The 6,815-nt window shown below is 43.4% G+C and overlaps 1 long non-coding RNA gene across 1 annotated transcript; it reads left to right on the top strand.

Annotated features, from left to right (window-relative positions):
• Positions 1 to 677: 677 nt before the first annotated feature.
• LOC147967504 (uncharacterized) lies at positions 678 to 2,190 on the top strand. The gene is made up of 2 exons (XR_015603796.1): positions 678 to 979; positions 1,654 to 2,190. It is a non-coding gene; the product is annotated as an uncharacterized LOC147967504 (long non-coding RNA).
• The last annotated feature ends 4,625 nt before the right edge of the window (positions 2,191 to 6,815 follow it).

The raw sequence follows: 6,815 nt of genomic DNA, 5'->3' as shown, positions 1-6,815 counted from the left end.
GAGTGAATAGCTTCATGGTCGAGTGGTAGCTTCTTGGTCGAGTGTTTTGAACCTGTAGAGTGGGATGCCTTCAAGTCGATTGAAAGGTGATTTCTCCCAGGGGTGTCCTAGAGTAGGACTCTTCGGTCAGGTCCGTGTCCCTATCCTAGGTACATGTCTTCATCATTCGGTTTGCAGGAAATGCGTATAAAAAATTAGTATGAATACTACTAATTTTCTGTGTTTTTGGAGAAGACTACACGTTCACTTAAAACTTATTTTACGCGTAAAAACGAACGAGACAAGTCAATTTCTTAAAATGACAAGTGCCACTTTATCAAATTCCTATACTAATCATAATTCCTACGTTTTAGTTTCCTTCGGATTGAATGAGCCCTGAGTGAGTGAGACTGGGATCAAACATGACAGCCGATTCCGCCGAAATAAGATAAGTCCCGCATGGACTAGATTAGGATCCACCATCCAGCTTGGCCGAACAAAAGTTACTGTCAAAGCATCCAACTTCACTTCATTACTGTACTTGAAGGAAGGAAAAAAAGAAAATAAATACTTTAGACCAATGAGAGGAGAGCACACGGATCGTGTGCTTGTTGCAATGGGCTGTGCACCGTCGGATCATGTTCGATCTCCGGAGTAGTACGATTCAGCTTAGCTGCCGGACACACTAGCTAGCTAGCTAGGTACTAGTACTAGTAGTGCAATCCTAAGCCAAGCCTAACACCATCCCCTCTCTCTCTCTCTCTCTCTCTCATTTTGGTAAGCAAGCCGTGACCACTGCACTTGCACTGAGCCTCCTCTCTCTCTCGGCCCTCCCCTTTTCTCATACGGCCGGCGCATCCTAGCAACAACAAGACGAGATCAAAGCTCCTCTTCCCCGAAAAAAGTAAGTAAGATAGCGATCCTTCCTAGCGGGCGGGCGGGCGGGCATGTCATGTGCCTGGCCTGCTTCCAAGTTCAAAGAGCTCTCTCTTTAGACCAGGTAAGGTTGGTCCATGGCCTTGTGGTTTGATCGTGGCAACTTGCATGCATGGTAACTCGGTTTGTTCGTCCGTCCGTCCGTCCTCGAGACCGTGCCTTTTTTAGATTATTATTCAGCTTGATGATTTTTTAGATCGACGAGATGACCAACCTCATGATTTTTTTTTTGACGTTGCCCAACTTATTAGATTCTTCTTCTTAATATTCTTGTAATCACGCCGAAACTACTACTCTATAATTGAGGGGGTTACCTTTGATTTCATGCAACGCACTGAATTACCTTTGATCGATCAATTTAGAGATTTGTTCATCAGGCCTGCCTAGGTAGCTAATGAAAATATGTATGTTTCCAATGGCTGGGCTGGGCTGGGCTGTGTGGGAACTAACTGGGTTCCATTTTTAAATGGTAGCAAGTAATTAAAATACATTCAAGGTTGGTCACCGCACACACAGTCAAAAAAGAAAGTAAGAATGAAGAAGAAGAGCACATATGTGTGCATCGTGGAGCCTCAGATTCTGTCTATAAATAGCACGCCCACGCCCGCCGAAACACACATCTAGCAGAGCACACAAGTAAACACCCACTCAGCCAGGCCACACAAACTCGCGCTCTAGCTGCAAGAAGATGGCCGAACGGAAGGTGGTGGTGATGCTCCTCCTGGCTCTTCTGTTCAGCAGGCAGCTGGTGATGCTAGCCGAGGCCGGCAACGACCACGACATCCGACGAGCTGAGCCTTGAGGTTCTCGCTCGTATGGAGGACATCATCAGGTCCAAGATGTGCCCTGCAGCATGCATCGCTTGCCTGTGCAGATCGGGAAGACCTGCCCTCTGAACATGATGATGTTCGCGCCGTGTGTCCTCGGGAAGGTCATGGTGAACGGGTGCTTCAGCAAGGAGTGAAGCCATGAGTGCGGTGCGGGTGTGTATGATCTGATGCATGTCTTGTCCATTTCCTTCCTTGTATGTGGTTCGATCCGGTCCAGGCTGCTCTTTTCTCTTGTGTTTGCTGTGCTTTCGAGGACAAGACAGGACCCGATCCTCCTGATTGTTGTGTGTTTTAGTTGCCACTTTCTTGTCTCCACTTAATTAATACCATCCATGATTGTGCCGTTTTCTTCTAGTAACTGTGTATAAGATTCATTCTCGTCGGCATGTATGGAGCAATAGACTCTGATTGTCTTGTTGTTATTACTGATGACTACTTTCAGTTTGGTGATCTTGCCTGTGCCCTTCTCGGTCATGGAGTGAAATACTAGAACATTAAACCCCCAACACAGCTCTAAAATTGTTGATGTTTACATCATGTAAACAACCATCAGAAACAAACAAACACGTGCTTGCATACATTTATTAAGTAATTAAATACCAAAACATCATAATTAAGTCAGCCTACTCGTGGTTTTCTGTAAAAGTTGACATGAGTCATGACACAATCTTTAAATTTACAGCAAGTCATTCGTGATGTATAGTGTGTGTGTGTATACATGCCGACGAGAATGAATCTTGTCCTCGAAAGCACAGCAAACACAAGAGAAAAGAGCAGCCTGGACCGGATCGAACCACATACAAGGAAGGAAATGGACAAGACATGCATCAGATCATACACACCCGCACCGCACTCATGGCTTCACTCCTTGCCGAAGCACCTGTTCGCCATGACCTTTCCGAGGACATAGGGAGCGAACATCATCATGTTCAGAGGGCAGGTCTTCCCGATCTGCACCAGGCAAGGGATGCATGCTGCAGGGCACATCTTGGACCTGATGATGTCCTCCATATGAGCAAGAACCTCAAGGCTCAGCTCGTCGGATGTCGTGGTCGTTGCCGGCCTCGGCTAGCATCACCAGCTGCCTGCTGAACAGAAGAGCCAGGAGGAGCATCACCACCCCCTTCCGTTCGGCCATCTTCATCAAAAGCCAGAATGTTCAGTGACCTCCACAAATCACGGTGCAGACACCTGCCAAATTTACATCAGTCCAATAATTTATAGTATCACTTTGACCAAATTTACATCAGTCCAATAATTTATAGTATCACTTTGACCAACAGGTTCACCATTTCACTTTCATCCAGGTCCTGCAATGCTAGATCATAAGATGACAGGCGCTTTCAAGTTTCAAATTACCAAGTTTTTTGAGAATGCCGTGCTTTATTTTATTCTATCTATTTTTTCACTTCGACTAACAGGTAACGTTGCTACAAAAAGTAACAACTAAGAAGTTTGACATTTCCTCGAGGAACACATACCAACAAAAATAAATTTTGAAATCAATTAGCTGCTAGCTCAGAAGGCTTCAAGGATCTTACATACCACTGTCAGGCTGTTGTTGCTGCACTTGATGGAGATAATCCCATGTGTAAAACATAGGGTAAACATAGGGTTTGAGAAACTGTAAACATAGGGTTTGAGAAACTGGCTTGACACCCTAAAACAGGGTGTGGCTATTTCATTATATAGACGTACCAAGAGGTACAATACAAGACATGTACAAGACTACGTATATATAGTCTAACACCCTCCCTTAATCTTAACTATAGCCTGACTTACAGAGTAAGTTAAGATTGCGCCTACAGCCTACAAACTGTGATTATAAAAAAGGCTTCATGAAGATGTTCAGCAAGTTGATATTTTGAGGAGATGAACTTGATACAAAGTAGTCTCTGTGCAACACGTTCCCAAACAAAGTGATAGTCAACCTCAATGTGTTTTGTCTTAGCATGAAACATCGGATTAGATGAAAGGTATGTAGCACCGATGTTATCACACCATAGAACTGGAGGATGACCTGGAGAGATCCTCAACTCACGCAATAAAGACTGTATCCATATGATCTCAGCGGTAGCATCAGCAACTGCTTTATACTCAACTTCAGTACTGCTACGAGACACGGTGACTTGCTTGCGAACATTCCAGGCGATCAAGTTAGAACCAAAGAACACTGCATATCCCCCCGTGGATCGCCGATCATCGGGACTTCCAGCCCAATTCGCATCAGAGAAAGCTGAAAGTTTACAAGACGGTGCAGACTGAAGGAGCAGACCATACGAAGCAGTGGAAGAGACATATCGCAGAATGCGCTTAACTGCCGAGAGATGAGTGGTACGAGGTGCATGAAGGTACTGGCACACACGGTTGACTGCATAAGAGACATCAGACCTGGTGATAGTGAGATATTGCAGACCACCAACAAGACTGCGATATTCAGTGGCGTCATCAGCAGAAAGAAGATCTCCATCAAGAGCAGACAACCGATCAGACACAGACATTGGAGTGATAGCATGCTTGCATTTGAGCATCCCAGCACGGCGCAATAAATCCATAGAATACTTTTTCTGAGTCAGAGTCAACCCGATAGATGACCGTGATACCTCCAAGCCAAGTAAGTAATGAAGAGCACCCAAATTCTTGACAGCAAACTCCTCACTCAAGGCAGACACAAGGCGATCAGCAGCAGCATCAAAAGAACTGACCATGATGATATCATCAACATAAACCAATAGATACATCGTCATCTCAGGACGCTGAAGAAGAAACAGTGATGTGTCAGCAGTGAAGGGAATAAACCCAAGAGCCCGAAGAACAGAACCAAGGTGTGCATGCCACACATATTGAATTCATGCACCGACCGGTTGCTCCAAAAGTCCGAACTGATGGAGGGAGGCGGACAATATATTTCAACACTTCGCCTCATGTCTAGGCTATTTTAGTCCTTAGACGTGGGATCGATATAGGCCGCATAATCATTTTGTTTAATACTGCGTTGACAGGGTCTTGAACTCAAGACCTCTTGGCTCTGATACCATGTAAAACATAGGGTTTGGAAAACTGGCTCGACACCCTAAAACGGGGTGTGGCTATCTCATTATATAGACGTACCAAAAGGTACAATACAAAACATGTACAAGACTACGTATATACAATCTAACATCATGTTATCCCAAGAATATGGTCCAGGCTTTGAACCATCACTACTGGGTGGCTCAAAAAAAAAAACGAAATGAAGAACATACCATGCTTGGCCCTGACTACGGAAAGCATCCAGCTTCATGGAAATCCAAAATCAGGACGCCAAGCTATATGGAATATCTTGTTTTAAATAGATGTAAGGTGGCAAAATTATATATGGTTTCAAAATTATATTATGGTTCGTGTTACCTCTACTCCCAAATTAATCACAAGTGCAGTGACATCTGTCTGAAAAAATGCAACTCGGGTAGACATACCTGATCCAAAGTGAGATCAACAGTACGTTCAATGTCTGCCCCAGTCAATAAGACTTTGCTTGTGTAGACTAAATTTAATTTTTACCACTTCCAAAACTGAGAGAACTTAGTCGAACGCAACAAAGGTTATACTTTCCAGCGAAATAGAAACTTTAACCTTTATTGTATCAAAGGGCACACCAGAAAAAGTACTGCGATCACCTGCATGTTAGGGGAAAGCCGCGGTGGTTCCTCGCTATGGAGCACCCATCATTATTAACAGGACAGATATGCTGGAGGGAAAGGACAGCTGATAAGAGAAGTTGTACAAACTAAAATTGATGCAAACAGTTGAATTTGATTAGATGCTCACTTCAAACTTAACACTGGTTTCACAAGTCCAGTGTGAAGTCGTCAGCCATAACCATGCATCGTAATTTTTTCTGGTGTCATCGAGTGTTGATTGCTCAAATCAGCAGGAAAACAAGAAAAGGTTTGCTCATGCAGACATAAATATAATTTTTACAACCTCCAAAATTGAGAGATCGGGCTAGGTCAACCACAAGCAAAAAGAACTTGGTATGCATCAGGCTACATATCTGAACACTGTATATATAGCCATAAATGGACTGGTATAACATAGACCAAGCAGAAAACACAAGTGCATCCGTTGGTTTACAACTTGTAAGATAAGCTTCTCCAAAAAAATCTATCAATCTCGTAAGAGGTGCCACAGATAAAAGATCATGATGATATTCAAAACAGTTATTAATAACTATTTTCACCCTAAGGCATCAGTACAAGCTTGAGTTGAGGGATAAATAAATAAGAATACAAATGAAGTGACTACTGAATTATGGAGCGAGCACAGAAGATCCTTGCAGCTACATAGACGATAAATAAGAGTACAAGATTTTAGTGATGATTTACATGGACTCTAGATTAATCAGGACCTAAAGTGAATCATAGCAGGCGAAGCCATCTGCAACTCCTTAGTAATCTTCTCCCTCAACATATCCTTCTCCTCACTGGTCCGCGGATACCGAGAAGGACAAACCTTGATATTGGGATCCGAGTCACCGCAGTCCTCGCACACCTGCCAGTCATGCAGATATATCTCCTTCATGTTCACCGCAATTTCCATGACGCGCCTATCGTATCGCACAAAGTTCTCCTCAGGTTGAAAGTCGAAGATGGTGAGCTTAACCAGACTCTCGTGCTTAAAACGAATAGCGGATGGTCGCCACTCCACGTTTGCTTTCTCATCGTATCACTGTTTCCTTCGAACATCCTTCAAGGCACAATGCTAAGTTGTTTTGGTTTTCGAAGCTTTTTGCATTTCTCGGTCAAAAAAGACCGATAAACGGCCGAACGTGTCGCAACTTGTATATAATGTCAAAAATCATTCAAATCTGACACGAATGCCTACCATGGGCATGCCCACCTATTTTACAAAATTTGGTGTCTTTTGAAGATGTCCAAAATTAGATTGTGTTCACCGAATGGTGTTCAGGTATCCGTTGAGCACATTTTTTTGACATCCTTGAAATGGCACAGTTTGCCCAAGCTATTTTGGTTTTTGATTATTTTTTTTGCATTTTTCTGGAGTTTTCTTGATCAAAAGAGACCGATA

Source organism: Triticum urartu, chromosome 5A, assembly GCF_056163025.1.
Source record: "Triticum urartu cultivar PI428250 chromosome 5A, HENAU_Tu73, whole genome shotgun sequence".
NCBI lineage: Eukaryota > Viridiplantae > Streptophyta > Magnoliopsida > Poales > Poaceae > Triticum > Triticum urartu.
The sequence above is the reverse complement of the archived record's forward strand: the minus strand, read 5'-3'. Positions and strand labels throughout refer to the sequence as shown.